The 16,427-nt window shown below is 35.6% G+C and overlaps 1 long non-coding RNA gene across 2 annotated transcripts in view; it reads left to right on the top strand.

Annotated features, from left to right (window-relative positions):
- The window catches only part of LOC112822377 (uncharacterized), a 153,516-nt gene that overhangs the window by 127,288 nt on the left and 9,801 nt on the right, over positions 1–16,427 (top strand). Inside the window, exon 8 of one of the 2 annotated variants that reach the window (XR_012380094.1) lies at positions 13,375–13,491. The exons of the other annotated variant lie outside the window; for it this stretch is intronic. This is a non-coding gene — a long non-coding RNA (uncharacterized lncRNA). The remainder of the gene's footprint in view (positions 1–13,374; positions 13,492–16,427) is intronic. 2 annotated transcript variants of the gene reach the window in all.

Genomic DNA, 16,427 nt, shown 5'->3' with positions numbered 1-16,427 from the left:
TTCATTATGCACATGTTGGAATGCTCATATTTAGCCTATTTTTAGCCTTTTCTTCCTCTTCCACCCATGTGGTTTTTATTGCTCAACTGTTTTAGAATGACCTTTTTTCCTGTCAGTCTGGTGCTAAGAAATATAATAAATCAGGGTTACAATAAGGAATTATGGCATGGAGATAATACAACAAGTATAGTAACAATAACAATTTCTGTTGCAACATGTGTGGAGAAACAGAAGGGGCCCCAAATTAACTCTTCTATGATAAAATTTCCAAAAGTGGTCTTAGGAAATGGTAATCAGAAAGATAGAGAAAGCTCCACAAAGGAATGGGCAAATGCCGGGTTTTGCTCAATTTTGTATCCATTTTATCTAATACTGATTAGTATTTATAAGGCATGCAATAAATATTTGCTTAATGAATACATTTCCCATGATTATACAATAATACAGATTGAAATTTTTCATATTTAACATTGGGTAAACACTCCATAAATATTTCTCTACTGGATGAATTAATTTTGGAACTTGGACAAGAATACCAATTTCTTCTTTTCTTATGTAAACTCAATTGGTTCACCTTGGATTTTAACTTTGTTAAGGATCTATGCCACGAGCATTAGCCATGAGGTTGACTAAATATTACCTGACAGTTCCTTTTTTTAAGCCTCTTTTCACTAATCCTTGCAAAAAACTAATGGGAGAAACAGACTTCATAGCCTATCTTTGCTCTCCCAAGACTCTCAGTAAAACTTATTGTGCTGGGATGATTATGGTGTCACAGGGTGAAAGAACTTTGGCCAGCATTTTAAATTATTTACTACTCTATCAGGATACTTGATGGGATTATTGTGAATTGTGTTTCAGATACAGTGTGTAATTGTTAATTGCTACTGTCACCGTTAATGTTGAAACTGTTAGGTGGATGTTGCTAAAATGGTCAAATCACTTGAGAGAGTCATCTTCCTTTGTCCTACTACTTAGCATTTATGTAGAGTGGCATTAAATTATTGCTATATGAGATTGTGAAAAGAATATCATGGCGTACAAAACTCAGTGCTTTGGACTGACTTGTATTCTCTTTGCTTATTATACTTATACACTGACACCAGAAAACACTGAAAAATCTAGGCAGGTAGGGGTTGTGCATGCTTTCATAAAAACTTCACTTATAGGAATTCTTTTCCCCAGAGAATTGAGATGCTTTGTTACAAGTACATGTAAACTTTCTTTCAATTAGTATTTTGAAAGAGACTTTGGTTTTCTTTTAGGACAAATCAGTCAAATAATGCTAATTTAATTAAATTAATTATTAACAAACCAATTTAATCTCTAGTACAAAGCAGAGGGAGATAAAATTCTTGCTGATAAGAGTCTATATCTAAAGATAAATACACCATATGTTGTGATAAGAATAAAAAATTGTATTGTCTAAGTGGAAAATTTGGCAGGTTGTCAAGTAACTTGATTATATCTGACATTTCTGAGGGAAACTGGTCTCATACATTCTCTTAAAATTTACATGTATGTCTTGATTATGTTTATATTTTGATGTATATTTAGTACCTTTTTTGTTTTAATGTCTTTCTCTTTCTCAGTGGTTATCAAACTTTTTGATTGCAGGAACTGTATGTTATTATGGACCCTAAAGAGCTTTTTTTTCTATTTATAATATTTATCAATATTTACTGCATTAGAAACTGACCTCATTAAAAATTCACTTAATGATGGTGATAATCTCATTAAATGTTAAGATAGATAATAGTTTTATTAAAATTAAGTATATTTTTAAGACAAGAAAAATTAGCTATGATAGTGACATTGTTTTCCATTTTTGCAAATCTTTTTAATGTCTCACTTTATGAAATATAGCTGGATTCTCATATCTGCTTTTACATTTAGTCAGTTGCAATATCACATGTCATAGCCTCTGAAAAACCCCACTGCTTACTCATGAGGGAGTTAGATTGAAAAGAAAATGGGGCACCTGGGTGTGTCAGTATTATGCATACTCCCTGAACATGTTTTAGAGAACCACAGGGATTCCAACACCATACCTTGAAAACCACTTTTTTGTTTTTTAAATTTTATTTATTTGAGAGAGAGCATGTGCAAGAGGGGGGAGGGTCAGAAGGAGAAGCAGACTCCCTGCTGAGCGGGGAGTCTGATACAGGGCTTGATCCTTAGACTCCAGAATCATGACCTGAGTCTAAGGCAGATGCTTAACTGACTGAGCCACCCAGGTGCCCCATTGAAAACCACTTCTTTTGTCTATCTTGAATCCTAAATTGCTGGATTTTTGGTTTTTTGTGACATGACAGAATTTGAACTCAGATCTGCCTCATTAAAAATATTTGCTCCCCTGTGAAAACATGCTGCTGTCCTGAGGCTTGTGGATGACAGTGACAATAGGAAGTTTAGGGAGAATGCATCAACAGGCAATAAGTGATCAGAGGAGAGCAATGCATGGTATATGCAGCCTCGGGCGCTATGGAGAAGATGAGAGATCTGTCCAACTAGATAGTTGAGATATCTCCTGCTCAAAATCCAAAGTATGCTGAGTCACCCCTGGCCCCATTTTTTCCCCATTTTATTGCTAATGATTCACCTTTTCATTCACTGGATAATAGAGGAATAGGCACATGAGCAAGTGCCAGCCCTATAGAGAAACTACTATGTTACCTTCCCAAATAGCTCATATATTCTTTAAACTTCAGAGGGAACTAACTAAAGCTTATTTCTTCATCAATGGCAGCACATTCTGAAAGTATGAAGCTGTAGAATGCAACTTTTACTCTATCGAATGCAAAATAGAATTAAGACATTGCACATCTAAAATAGAACTGACTACAAAGAATGTACACACAGACATATGAATTATGGTAGTAATTGGTCAGCTTCTACCTGTTAAATGAATAACCATGTTGTCTCTGTCATATCTGAATTATAGTAACTCAGGTGATTCCCAGAGAGAAGTTTAATTTTTTAATATATTCCAGGAAAGCAAACATCACAGTTCTTGATAAATTGGTGCAGAATAAATGTAAGGCTGTGAAGTTACACATTCAAATTATAGATAAAGTAGAAGAAAGAGCATGAGCTTCAAAGCCAATCAGATCTTAAAGAGTCTACTTAATCCTTTTGTGATTCAGTTTCTTCCATTGTAAAATAAGAAATGTAATCCACATGTTGCAGCTTGACTATAACAATAAAATGTTCTGTATTTTAAGCATCACTTAGTAATGTCTAAATGGTGGCTGGTTATCATTCATTCTCTAGTTAGAGAGCTAGTCAGTATCTACTCCTTGGAGCTGTGAGAGATGAGGAGCCAAAACTCTATAATTAAAGTTAGTTTTAAAATGACATATTTACTAAATTGAAAGGATCTTCACTGTATCATATTCAACTAGCAATGAAAATATTTAAGAATATTTTTAATATACATTCATAATGAAAAAAGTTAAAATGTGTTGAACATTTACAATGTACCCTGACCAACTTTACTTTTCTTAAAAGTATTATTTAACATTTACAACTGCATTTTGAAGAAATCACTATCATTATCCTCATTTTATTTATTTATTTTTAAAGGTTTTATTTATTTATTTGACAGAGAGAGACAGCGAGAGAGGGAACACAAGCAGGGGGAGTGGGAGAGGGAGAAGCAGGCTTCCTGCGGAGCAGGGGGACCGACGCAGGGCTCGATCCCAGGACCCTGGGATCATTACCTGAGCCGAAGGCAGATGCTTAATAACTGAGCCACCCAGGTGCCCCCATTATCCTCATTTTAAAGATGAGGAAAATGAGGCCCAGGGAATAAGTAAACTGCAGACTTATAGTTAATCATATGTGGAATTAGGAATCAAACCCAGACCGTCTTGATTCAGATTCTAACTTTTATCGTTGTGTCACATTTTACATTTAATTTTAACTTTGTGTATAGCAGAATTTGTTCTGTTTCTTATACAGTTTTATGAGGTTTAACACGTGTTAAAGTTATTTAACATACGTTAAAATCGATTCAAGTAACCACCACAATAATCAAGAAACACAACTGTTCAAAATCACCTTTATGCTGCTCTTTTGAGTAAACACTTCCTCACCTGATAATTCATATATAGGCTTTTGTTTGGACAAAAATTCCATTTTCTGTTGGGTAAGTACCTAGAACTAGATGTATTGGGTGATATTATATAGTGTGTATTTAACTTTATATAAAACTGCCAAATTTTTTCCAAAGAGCCTATCCTGTCTTGCATTCACATCAACAATATATGAAAGTTCTAGCAGTTCTGCATCATGATCATCTTAGTATTTTCTGTTTTTCTTTAAGAGCCATTCTAACAATTTTTTAAAGATTTATTTATTTGTGAGAGAGTGAGAGACAGAGAGAGAGTGACTGAGGGAGAGGCAAAGAGAGAGGGAGAATCTCAAGCAGTCTCTCCACTGAGCGTGGCGCCCAACTTGGGGTTCAATCTCACAATCCTGAGATCATGACCTGAGTCTAAATGGAGAGTCTGATGCTCAACCAACTGAGCCACCCAGGTGCCCCTCTTTAAAAACCACTCTAATAAGTGTATAGAAAATCTCATTAATATACATTTGCATTCCCTTAGTTACTAAAGATGACAAGTGATTTTTCATGTACTTATTTGCTATTTCATATTTTTCTGGTGATGTATATGTGCAAATCTTTCAAGAAAAATTTGCTCTTTTTTTCTTTTTGTTGAATATTGAGAGTGTCTTTTCTGGACACAAGTCATTTGGCAGATATTTGATTTGCAAACATTTTCTCTTAGTCTGTTGCTTCTTTTTTTATTGTCTTAACATTATACAACAATAGCCTTTAATTTTGTTGAAATCCAATTTATCTTTTTTAAAAAAAAACTTTTATGTATTATTTTTTAGTATCATATCTAAGAACTTTTACCTAACCTAAAATCACAAAGATGTTCTTCTATGTTGTCTTCTGAAAGTTTTGTAGTTTTACATTTTACATTTAAGTATTGAGCTCATTGTGAGTTAATTCTGTATTAGGTGTGAGGAGCAAGTCAAGATACATTCTTTTTGCATATGGATATGTCCAGTTGTTCCAATTTGTTGTAACAGCTACTTTTCTTCATTGAATTGTCTTGTATTGATATGTCAAAAATAAATTGGACAAATTGATTTTGGTTTATTTCTGGACAGATACTATTTTCCTCCCTGGATCTGTGAGCCCAGCATTTCCCAATGCTACACTGCATTAACTGTGATAGCTTTTTAGTAATCTTGAAACCAGGTTGTGTGAGTCTTCCAAATTTGTTCTTAATTTTCAAAGTCACTTTGGCTATTATAATTAATCTTCCTTTCCATAAAATATTTAAATTTATCTTATTGGTGACAAAAATTCTGATGAGATTTTGACTGGGATTAGATTGACTCTATAAACCAATTTAGAAAGAATTGGCATTTAACAATATTAAGTCATATGATCAATTAACATAATTCTCAGTTTAATTAGGTCTTTGATTTCTTCCCTCAGTGTTCTATGCTTGTCAGCAAATGAATACTGGATGTATTTTGTTATATTTATAACTGAGTATTTCAATTCTTGGTGCTGTTGCAACTGGTATTTTTAAATTTTGATTTCCATTTGTTCATTGCTAATTTTGAAATAAAATTGATTTTTTATATTGACTTTGTATCCTTTGGTTTAGCTAAACCTACTTATTCATTTTAAGGGCTTTTTTTTATTTTTTATAAATCCCGTAATATTTTCTACTTTAGATAACCTGTTGACTGAAAACAGAGAGAGACTGTTATTCCTTTCTTTCTGATCCACATAAACTATTCTTTCTCTGCTTTGTTGCACTAACTAGGACTTCCACCCAAAGCAATATATAGATTCAGTGCAATCCCTATCAAAATTCCAATGAAATTGTTCACAGAGATAGAAGAAAGAATTCTAAGATTCAATGAACCACGAAAGATCCTGAATAGTCAAAGCAATCTTGGGGGAGAAAAACAGAGTTGGAGGCATCACCCTTCCTGATTTCAAACTGTAATTACAAAGTATAGTAATCAAAACAGTATAGTATTGTCATAAAAAGACACATAGACCAATGGAACAGGACAGAAAATCCACAAATAAACCAAGGCATATATACTCTATTAATTTTTGATAAAGGTACCAAGAATATACAATGGAAAAAAGGTAGTCTCTTCCATAAATGGTGTTGGGAAAACTGGATATCCATATGTAAAAGAGTGAAACTGGACTCCTATTTTATACTATACACAAAAATAAACTTCAAGTGGATGAAAGACTTAAATGTAAGATCTGAAACCATGAAAAATCCTGGAAGAAAACGTAAGGAAAAAGCTCCTCGACATTGGCATTAGCAATGATATTTTGAGATGACACCAAAGCACAACTAATAAAAAGCAAAAATAGGTGGCATTACATCAAACTGAAAAGTGTTTGCATAGCAAAAGAAACAAAATGAAAGTGCAATCTACAGAATGGGAGAAAATATTAGCAAACTATGTATCTGATAAGAGCTAATATCTAAAATACATAAGGAACTCATACAACTCAATGGCAAAATTTTTTTTTAATTTAAAAATAGGAAAAAGGACCTGAATAGACATTTATTTCCCCAAAGAAGACATGTAATGGTCAACAGGTATATGAAAATGTGCTTGACATCACTAATCATTGGAGAAATGCAAATCAAAACCACAAAGAGGTATCACCTCACACCTATTAGGATGGCTGTTATCAAAAAAGATAAAAAATAACAAGTGTTGGTGAGGATGTGGAGAGAAAGGAACCCTTGTGCACTGTGGGTGGGAATGTAAGTTGGTATATCCACTATGGAAAACAGTATGGAGGTTCCTCAAGAAACTAAAAATAGAACTATCCTATGATCCAGCAATCACTTTTCTGTGTATATACCCAAAGAACATGAAAGAGATATATGCCCTTTCAAGTTGATTGCAGCAGCATTCACAATAGCCAAAACATGGAAACAACTTAAATGTCCATAAGTGGATGAATGAATAATCAAATGTGCAAATATACAGTGGAATATCACTGAGCCTTAAAAAAGGAGATCCTGCCATTTGCAACAACATAGATGAACCCAGAGGGTGTTATGCTAAGTAAAATAAGCCAGACACAGAAAAAAACAAGTACTACAGGATTTCAATTATATATGGAATCTAACAAAGTCTAATACACAGAAGCAGAGAGTAGAATGGTGGTTGCTAGAGGTGGGGTGGTAGAAATGAAGAGATGTTGGTCATGTAGAATCTAATGTTCCATAAGATGACTATAGTTAATAATACCATATTGGATACTGGAAATTTGCTAAGACGGTAGATTTCAAGGGCTCTCACTACATACACAAGAAAAGATAACTGTAAGGAGATAGATATGTTAATTAGCTTGACTATAGTAATAATTTCACTATGTATATGCATATCAAATCAGTATGTAGTATAACTTAAATATATGTGATTTTTATTAAAAATATTTTTTTAATTTTGTTATATCTGGCAATTTTTCCATCTTCTATTCTTGATTCCTAGTTTAATTCTATTATGGTCAGACAACATAGTTTCCATGACTTCAATTTCTTCAAGTTTGTTTAAAGGCTCAGAATGTGGTGTATTTTAGTGACAATTCCATATGCATTCAAAAAGGTTGTGTATTCTTCCATTTTTGTGTATGCTATAAATGTCACATAAAGTCATTCAGGCTTTTTATAACTTTAATGAGTTTCTCTCTATTTTTTCCGTCAATTACCGAGTGAAAAGTGTTGATGTTTATAATTATGTGGATTATCTATGTCTCTTTGCAATTCCATCAGTTTTGTTTCATATATTTTCGAGCTCTATTAATAAGCACTTATTCATTTTGCATTATTGTCTTGGTGAATTGATTTTTACAGTTATGGAATGTATGTCTTTGAGTAGTTTTTCCTGGTCTGAAGTCCACTTTTTCTGATACAAGCATAAGCACTATAGTTTTCTCTTAATTATTGTTTGCATGCTATATATTTTTTGTCCCTTTACTTTCAACTATCTATATCATATATTTTTATATTTGTGAGTTTCTTATACATAGCATATATTTGAGTTTTATTTTAAAGATTTTATTTTAGAGAGAGAGAGCATGCAAGTGGAGAGGGGGCAGAAGGAGAGGGAGAGAGAATCTCAAGCAGACTCCCCACTGAGTGTGGAGCCAGATGAGGGGCTTGACCCCAAACCCTAAGATCATGACCTGAGCTGAAATCAAGAGTTGGACACTCTACTGACTGAGCCACCCGGGTGCCCTTATATTTGAGGTTTTTAAAAATCCTTTGAAAATTCCTAATTGATGTGTTTGTAGTTGATATAATCTTTGATATGTTGGAATTAGATCTAAAGTGTATTATTTTCTGTTTAGCCCCTTTACTTTTTGTTCCTCTGTTTCCTACCTTCTTTTGGATTATTTGAATATTTTTAATTCCATTTTGTTTTTCTACTACATTTTTGGCTGTTTTCATAGGTAAGCACATTCTTAGGGTGGGTATTATTTTCACAGTTTTAGAGATAAAGAAGTAGACACAGAATGGTTAAGTAACTTATTCAAAGTCCTACTATTAGTAAGTGGTGGAACCAGTAGCCAAAACTAGCCTTGTCAGTAGGACCCACAGGACTCACCCTCATACCACTGGTGAACAGCCCCATCGGTGCCCCCCATGTGGCTTTAAGGTGCTGTGCCTTACATGTAGTTGGTTCCTCTCCTTCATGCCAATGACTCTTCTTAACCTTCAGCACACCTTCTAAGCCTCAGTTCATCCTCCCTGAGCTATCAAGGACATATGTCTATAATCTGGCACTGCTCCCCTGCCCCTGCCCACCTCACATGCCCTTAAAAATTATTAGCACCAGGGGCGCCTGGGTGGTTTGGTCGGTTAAGCATCTGCCTTCTGCTCAGGTCATGACCCTGGATTCCTGGGACAGAGCCCCCTGTGGAGGCCTGAGTCCAGCTCAGCGGGAGATCTGCTTCTCCCTCTGCCTTTGTCCCTGTCTGCCACTTGTGCTCTCTCTCTCTTTCTCGCAAATAAATAATCTTAAAAAAATTATTTGCACCATATTAGTCCTTTAGCTTTACTTCTTTCTATTTCTGTCCTTGGAAAAGGCATTTTTATCTTTGGGCAAAGTTGAATCTCTCCACTTCGCTTGTGCTATTTCCTCCTACTATTTGGTTTTATTAGTTTTTCTCTTTCATTTTTCTGCCTACAAACATGTCCTCCCAATTGACTCCTAACATGTTACCACCTGTTGTACTTTGTTCCTAAGTCCCTCTCTCTAGGCAGTTCTCTTTTCTTTCTCAGACTCATTTCTATATACTGTGAACTCTATTTTCCTCTTTTGAATAATTCTGTAAGCTGTGTAATTTGAGAATGGCCATTCCCCTCTGCTTCACTGAAACTCTCTGCTTCCTTGGTTCTATGAAACAAATTTCTTCAAACTTCCTTTTGCTTCTCCCCTTTCCCTTCATCTGCACCTCCCTCTTCAAAACAACACAAACACCAACACACAAAAACAAGTTCTCTGTCTTTACTCTTTATAAGTGTTTATGTTTCTCAGTATTCCTTTCTGTAGTTTTTGACATTCATGCTCTTTTATTTAGTCCTCCAAACTTTTCAACCTTACCCACCTCTACCCACCTGTGGACCTCCAGATTTGTATCAACAACTATTTTCCTTTGTGGTTTTGCTTTATACCCCTACTCCTCTTCAAATTCTTATTTCAATTGTATTTAACATTTATTTCCCTGAGCTTTTTATGCTTTGGCATGAGTCTTCGTCTTAGAATATATTGTCTTCTGCAGTGATGTTCTCCATTTGATGGCAGTCATCAAACCTTTTATCTTTGAATATCTCCACATGGCAACAGAAAAAGTGAGAATATAGGGATTCCACCAGTTAATCATATTTTGATCACATTTCACAAATGTAGATGGTTTTTCATTTTTTTTGTTGACAGGGTGTGTATATATATATATATATATTTTTTTTTTTCATTTCAGAGCAGATGGCTTGGGACTTCCTTTAATAGATGCACAGCAAATAAACTTGATGCTGTTGTTGTGGGAGTAGAGTAAGAATTATTTCTTTCAAAAACATTATTATTCTTGCCCCTGTGACAGAAGTTTGATTTCCAGAGAAGGCACCCACCCTTAAAAAAACTGGGATAGGTATTTGGGGTTCAAGTCAATACCTTTTATTACTGTTGTATCATTCACCCCTTCCCAAAGGGGCCCAGCTTCTTGTCTCTGCTGGTGTAGTGACCTCTCAGAGCTGCTGGGTGAGCATTTTTGGCAACACAGCTGTGATAATTCTAGGACTAAGTGCTTAATTACCTACTATACATTTGAGATGTTGGGTCGTGTTTGAGCTGGTGATAAAAAGATTCATTTTATAGGTATTCTTGGTTGGAGGAACATTGGGTGGCAAACGTTGGGAGCATTTCAGAATCTAAAGTGATTGTCAAAAGGAGAGATCTTAGTTGCTCATGATTTTTGCCTGAATTTTCAACAATATACCAGAAAGACTAGTAAATGCCAAGTACTTTCTGACCTATTCAGAGGTACTCTGTACTTCATTGTCAGTATGAAGGATTTTCTTTTCCCATCTCTCTTATCCATTACATAGTACAGAAATATACCTAGAGAATTCTAGCCCAATACATGGTGGAGTTTCTTGGTAAAGTGAGAACTTAAGCAAGTGGAACCAATGCTACCCTAGTCATAGTTGCTGCTTTAGAGCAACTAGAAGAATCCCTGTGTTTTCACAGATATTTATTGTTTATAATTTAAAAGGATAGTCTTCCTTTCATGCTATAATTTTAACCTAATAGACCACTTTATCATTTTAAATATACTTCTGAAATGGTGGTATGTATTGTATCTGGCTTGAGAACTCCATCAATTGCTTATGATATTTGTTCTTGCCCTGAAGAGCATTTAAAGTAACAGTTACATTTTGATATGTTACTTTGTTTATATTTTATTGTATTTCAGATATTTTAGCTACAGATTAAAATATGACAAACATGCAAGGGCCATATGGTCAGTACTTAATGTTTAGTATTGACGTTGTTAATTCACCAATTTTTATGGAGAGCAAGATTACTAGTATAGGTAGAAATAAAAAAATAAGACAATCCAATAGAGGTTGCTCTTATATTCAAAGAAAAAAATATATATATATACACACACATACATATCTGTACAGATATACATATACGTATGCATTAATGGGTAGTGTGATAATTTGCTTTACAAATGTCTTTCTGACCATTGAGCCAAATCCCTTGCTATACTTAAATATTTATATTTCAAAGCTATTATTTTGAGTCAAGAATTCAGGTAGTGCTCATGATATAAAATAGGATATGCCATTTTGAAGATTTTCTACCTAAATAAATTTCTAATATAAGATACCCACAAATCATTTGCTCTCAGATGAGCTGCTTTTAAATCTCTCGTGCACTCTCAACAATGGTTGTGAAAACTTTGAGTCACTAATTCCATCAAGAATCTGATGAATACTACAGAGCATCTCCCTTACTAACTGTTTTTTGCTGAAAATTTTACATATAATTTTACAAGGATGAAGACATAATCCTTATCTCTCTCATCTCCCCATAGAGTCAACATTTTAAAACCTTTATACCAGAATCTGCTTTTTATTTTAAAGATGGAAGTTGGTAGTAAATCTAAGTTTGGTGAAAAAAAAAAGATTCCAAGTAGGGCCAATTTGGTTCACAGGACCTGTTGGTTAAATTGAGAAACACTTGGATACATGCAACTGAAGTGTAATCATATATGCTTGTCACTTTATCTTTTTTTCTTAAGCTGTAGACTAGCTCCTCAATATCAATTCCCTGTTTCCTATAAAGATGTCATTTCTGTGGTCAAATTTCTTTCAACAGGATAAAATTCTTACAAAATATATGTGGATCCTTCCCAAATCTGTATTTTAGGTGATAGTTCTGGAAGTATATAGTAGCAGCAAAAGTGACTCAACTGGCATCTTTAATGCATTATATATGTTTATAGTACATATATACTATAATCCTAACACAAAAGAATCATTTCACTTATAATATTTTGGTTGGCCTTATGTTTTAAACTATGAAGTGGCAAATATAAAAAATCAACCTACTGTCCTTAATATAAAAAATCAACCTACTGTCCTTTTGCATAATTTTTCCTTTATGGAAGAAAATTAGCATAAGCAGAGGGATTCATACATTTAAAGATTTATTTATTTATTTGAGAGAGAGAGAGAGAGAGAATGAGAGATAGCACGAGAGGGAAGAGGGTCAGAGGGAGAAGCAGACTCCCTGCTGAGCTGGGAGCCCGATGTGGGACTCGATCCTGGGACTCCAGGATCATGACCTGAGCCAAGGCAGTCGCTTAACCAACTGAGCCATCTAGGCGCCCCATGGGATACATACATTTAGAATCAGCAGAAACTGCTAACTCATTTTGTGGGATCACCTCTGCTAGCTTGAGAAAGTATCCATTCAATCTTTCTGCCTCATTTTTTTAAAGGATTTTATTTATTTATTTGAGAGAGAGAGAGAGCACACAAGCAGGGGCAGAGGGAGAGGGTGAAGCAGACTCCCTGAAGAGCAGGGAGTCCGATGCGGGGCTTGACCCCAGGACCCTGGGATCATGACCTCAGCCAAAGGCAGACACTTAACGGACTGAGCCACCCAGGCACCCCTGCCTCATTTTTGTTTATGTGATCACTGTTGTTTCTTCCACTCATCTTATGGGATGATCCATTTTTTTTTTCCCCTGGCAAATTATCTGTTTGAGGGTACTAGGGAGGGATCAAGGGCCTAGGAGAGATTCTTTTTTTTTTTTTAAAGATTTTTATTTATTTATTTGATAGAGAATGAGAGAGAGAGAGAGCATGAGAGGGGGGAGGGTCAAAAGGAGAAGCAGACTCCCTGCCGAGCAGGGAGCCCGATGCGGGACTTGATCCCGGGACTCCAGGATCATGATCTGAGCCGAAGGCAGTCGATTAACCAACTGAGCCACTCAGGCGCCCCTAGGAGAGATTCTGTTAGGGAAATTTCTCTTTCCTCATTTTCTTTTTGAACTCATGGCACCTACTATACCTTGAGTGTACATTTGAGAGTTGGCTGGATATCATTTCCTCTTGTGAGGTACCACTGATATTTCAATTAATTCTTTCATTTGGTATGTCAGCTACTTTGGTGAGGGCAGGTATTTTGCAATTCCTACTAGGAAAACTAGTGTTGCCTTAAAAAAAAAAAACCGCAAAACACTGCTATGGATTTAGTTTCCAAATTTCTGTATTTCAGTATAATTGGACAAGGGACAAGGCTGAATAATGGACTCTGCATTCCCTCAGAACAAGCAGAATCTGCCGACTCATCTTTGGATTAGGGGTATCTATTTCTGGTATTACCCTGAGAAAGGTGTGGTGGAATCTTCTCTCCTCTTTTTGTTTTTAGGGGTTTATGTGATCATCATTTTTTTCCTTATACCATTGAGGATGACATACTTTGCTTAGGAAATCACCTGTCATAGGCTCCTAGGGAGGAATTCAGGGCCTGGGAAAGAGAAGGCAGGCTAATAATGTTCATCAGCTGGAGTTTGTCATTGTGAGACCAATGCCCTAATCACATATTAGAGTTTCTAGCCTGAAATGGCACCAACAATGGAAAATTTTAGGAATCTGAGTAACAGAAGGTTTTAAATAACAAACTAAAAATCATCAAATAGATGCTATAGGGAATGAATGGTGATTGGTCATGTTTGTTGACTATAATTTTAGAATGTGTCAAAGATGGAAATCTTTTTCAGCATTTGGGTCATTGAACCTTTCCAATATGTTAGTGCAATGTCTATTACAAAGACACAAGCTGTATTTATAAGGGGATCTGGTTAAGAGCTTGGGCCACAGGGAAGGATACTTTGTGTCATGTCCCCGAAAGCCATCAACTCAGCAGTACTAAGCAAATTCTCAGTCTCTTATATTTAGGAGTGAGGGAGCAGAGAAGACTGACTCTGAACTGAGGAAAATTGTAGCGAGAAAATGGATATTAGGGAAAGGAATTCAGTTTCTTATTTAAGGATTTTAAAATATTGTTGAATTCTTGGAGCCAATTTCAGATCATTCTTGTAGTGCTGTATGGAGTCCTGAGGGCTTAAGAACAAAGCTGGTAGAAAGCAATATGGTTTCAGGATGAAATACATGCTGATTTTAGCTCATCTGGCTTAGGGATACTTTAAAACTAATGCACCAAATGATGTTAATATAAGATGGCAGATGACAAACATCTTACTCCAATACTTATTCTTTTTGGAGCCAGACCGAATGAGAGAGAGGGAGAGAGACGCTTCCCCCATAGTCACGTCCTAGAATCTCTTCAGATACCAAAGCCACTGGCCATGGCCTATCCTTATTGACCAAGTTTCAAAACCTAGGAAATATACTCATTGGTCCATCATTTTCAAACTTATACCATCATGAGTATTAAAGTAACAATATCTATATAAAAGGTAATATTCAGCATATGAACCTACTGGTCGGGTCAGAATGAAGTTGGTATTATAAGAATTTAATAAACCTCTTTAAAACATCAGAATTACAAAGCTTAATATAAAATAAAAGCATTACAGCTATGAATATTATAAACCACCATATTGATGTGTAAATACTACAGTGATTAACCAGAACATGGAAAGGTCTGTGCTATTAAAGATAACTTTTAGATATCTTAAAGTTATGACTCATGCAGATAGAAAAATGAATACATATTAAAAACTGTATTTTATTTCATTCAGTGAGGAAACCAGGCAGACGTTATAACTTCTTTAGAAGAGAACCCAAAGAACCAATATAATAAAAACAGCTCAAAGACAATGAGCAGTAGAGAGTGTGCTTAATGTAGGCAATGCATAGTTGTAAAATATTTCAAAACCAATTCGGGGCGCCTGGGTGGCTCAGATGGTTAAACGTCTGCCTTCGGCTCAGGTCATGATCCCAGGGTCCTGGGATCGAGTCCCACATCGGGCTCCCTGCTCCTTGGGAGTCTGCTTCTCCCTCTGCTTCTCTCTCTCTCCCTCTCTCTCTCCCCGTCTCTTATGAATAAATAAATAAAATCTTAAAAAAAAAAAAAAAAACCAATTCAAGACTAGGCTCAGGTAACCTAGACATGTATACAGATGACCTCTAAAGGGTGTCTTTTAGGCAATATAAGAGGTTGTTTTTTTTTTTAATTGAGGTACATTATTTTCTATAGTGAAAAGAAAGGGTAGAACATAAAGTTCTTTACTCTTCAGACCACAAGGTGAAATGTATCAATAGGTAGATAGAGGTGGATGGATGAGCTAATTGAAGAGCTCTAGGAGATACTGTTCAGGCAACAACAACAATAAAAGAGCAATTGGAAGTGAAGTATTTCAAATAATGGGATATCATATTTTTGAGGCTTAACGATCAGATATTTAGAAGGCTGGGAGTTGTGCAAAGTAATGATTGTGTTTGCTTTAATCCAAACGTGCCAGTTTGCCTGATAAATGTACATGTTCATTCGATTTTAGTTTGTCGTTGTTATTAATGTTTTCATAACACATCAAATCAGCTTCTCTAAAAGAAAAGAAGTTGTGATTAGAAGGAGAGAATGACAGGTGAGTTAGGTAGCATGGAAGCCCTACAGGGAAGGGAAGATCTGAGAAGGGGTGGCCACAGGGGGGATTCAGACCTTTGAAGGTGACTGGGGGAGAAGCTGCAGAAAGTGGGAGAGAGGACACCTGAAGAGTTCAACCAACTTTGTAGCTCTCCATGGCTCAGCCCTGGGTGCTATTATGGTCCCTCAGGCAGCCTATGCCAGTTTTGGAGAAAGACATAGAGCAGACCTCTCCTCATTCCAGACACAGTGGGTAGGAGCGTTTTTCCTATTGGCACAAGCTGTTGGCCACTTTGCTTTCTGATGGGCTTGTTGATGCAAAATGAACAAACTTTTTAGAATCGCTAAAAGAAAGAGTTTAATTTGAGCCCATTAGGACAGCTGCCCAGGAAATACGATCTTCACAAGGAAGAAAGTGTTCCAAAGAATGAATAATTTGTACAGAGAATGTACAGTTTGTACATTCTGGAAAAGTTCAAAAGAATTTAGATTAACCTATAGACAGGAATCATGAGTTTTAACATCAAGGAATCCAGGGAGTTGGAGCATTAATCGGTATCTTAAGGACAAGATGGTTTTCCTTCAGGTTACTCATTCACAAAGCAAATACATAAAACATATGGCCATAAGTCAGGTTTTTAGTTCGAACAAAGTTTATGTACAGTCATGCTGGCTTGGAAAGAAATCTAAAATGGTTTCTCTTAAGTATCAGGCCTTTA

Source organism: Callorhinus ursinus, unplaced genomic scaffold (genome assembly GCF_003265705.2).
Source record: "Callorhinus ursinus isolate GAN/ISIS: 27379988/994484 unplaced genomic scaffold, GSC_fseal_2.0 scaffold1, whole genome shotgun sequence".
In the NCBI taxonomy this organism is placed as follows: domain Eukaryota; kingdom Metazoa; phylum Chordata; class Mammalia; order Carnivora; family Otariidae; genus Callorhinus; species Callorhinus ursinus.
Note: the sequence above shows the minus strand (reverse complement) of the source record. Positions and strands in the feature narration are given on the sequence as shown.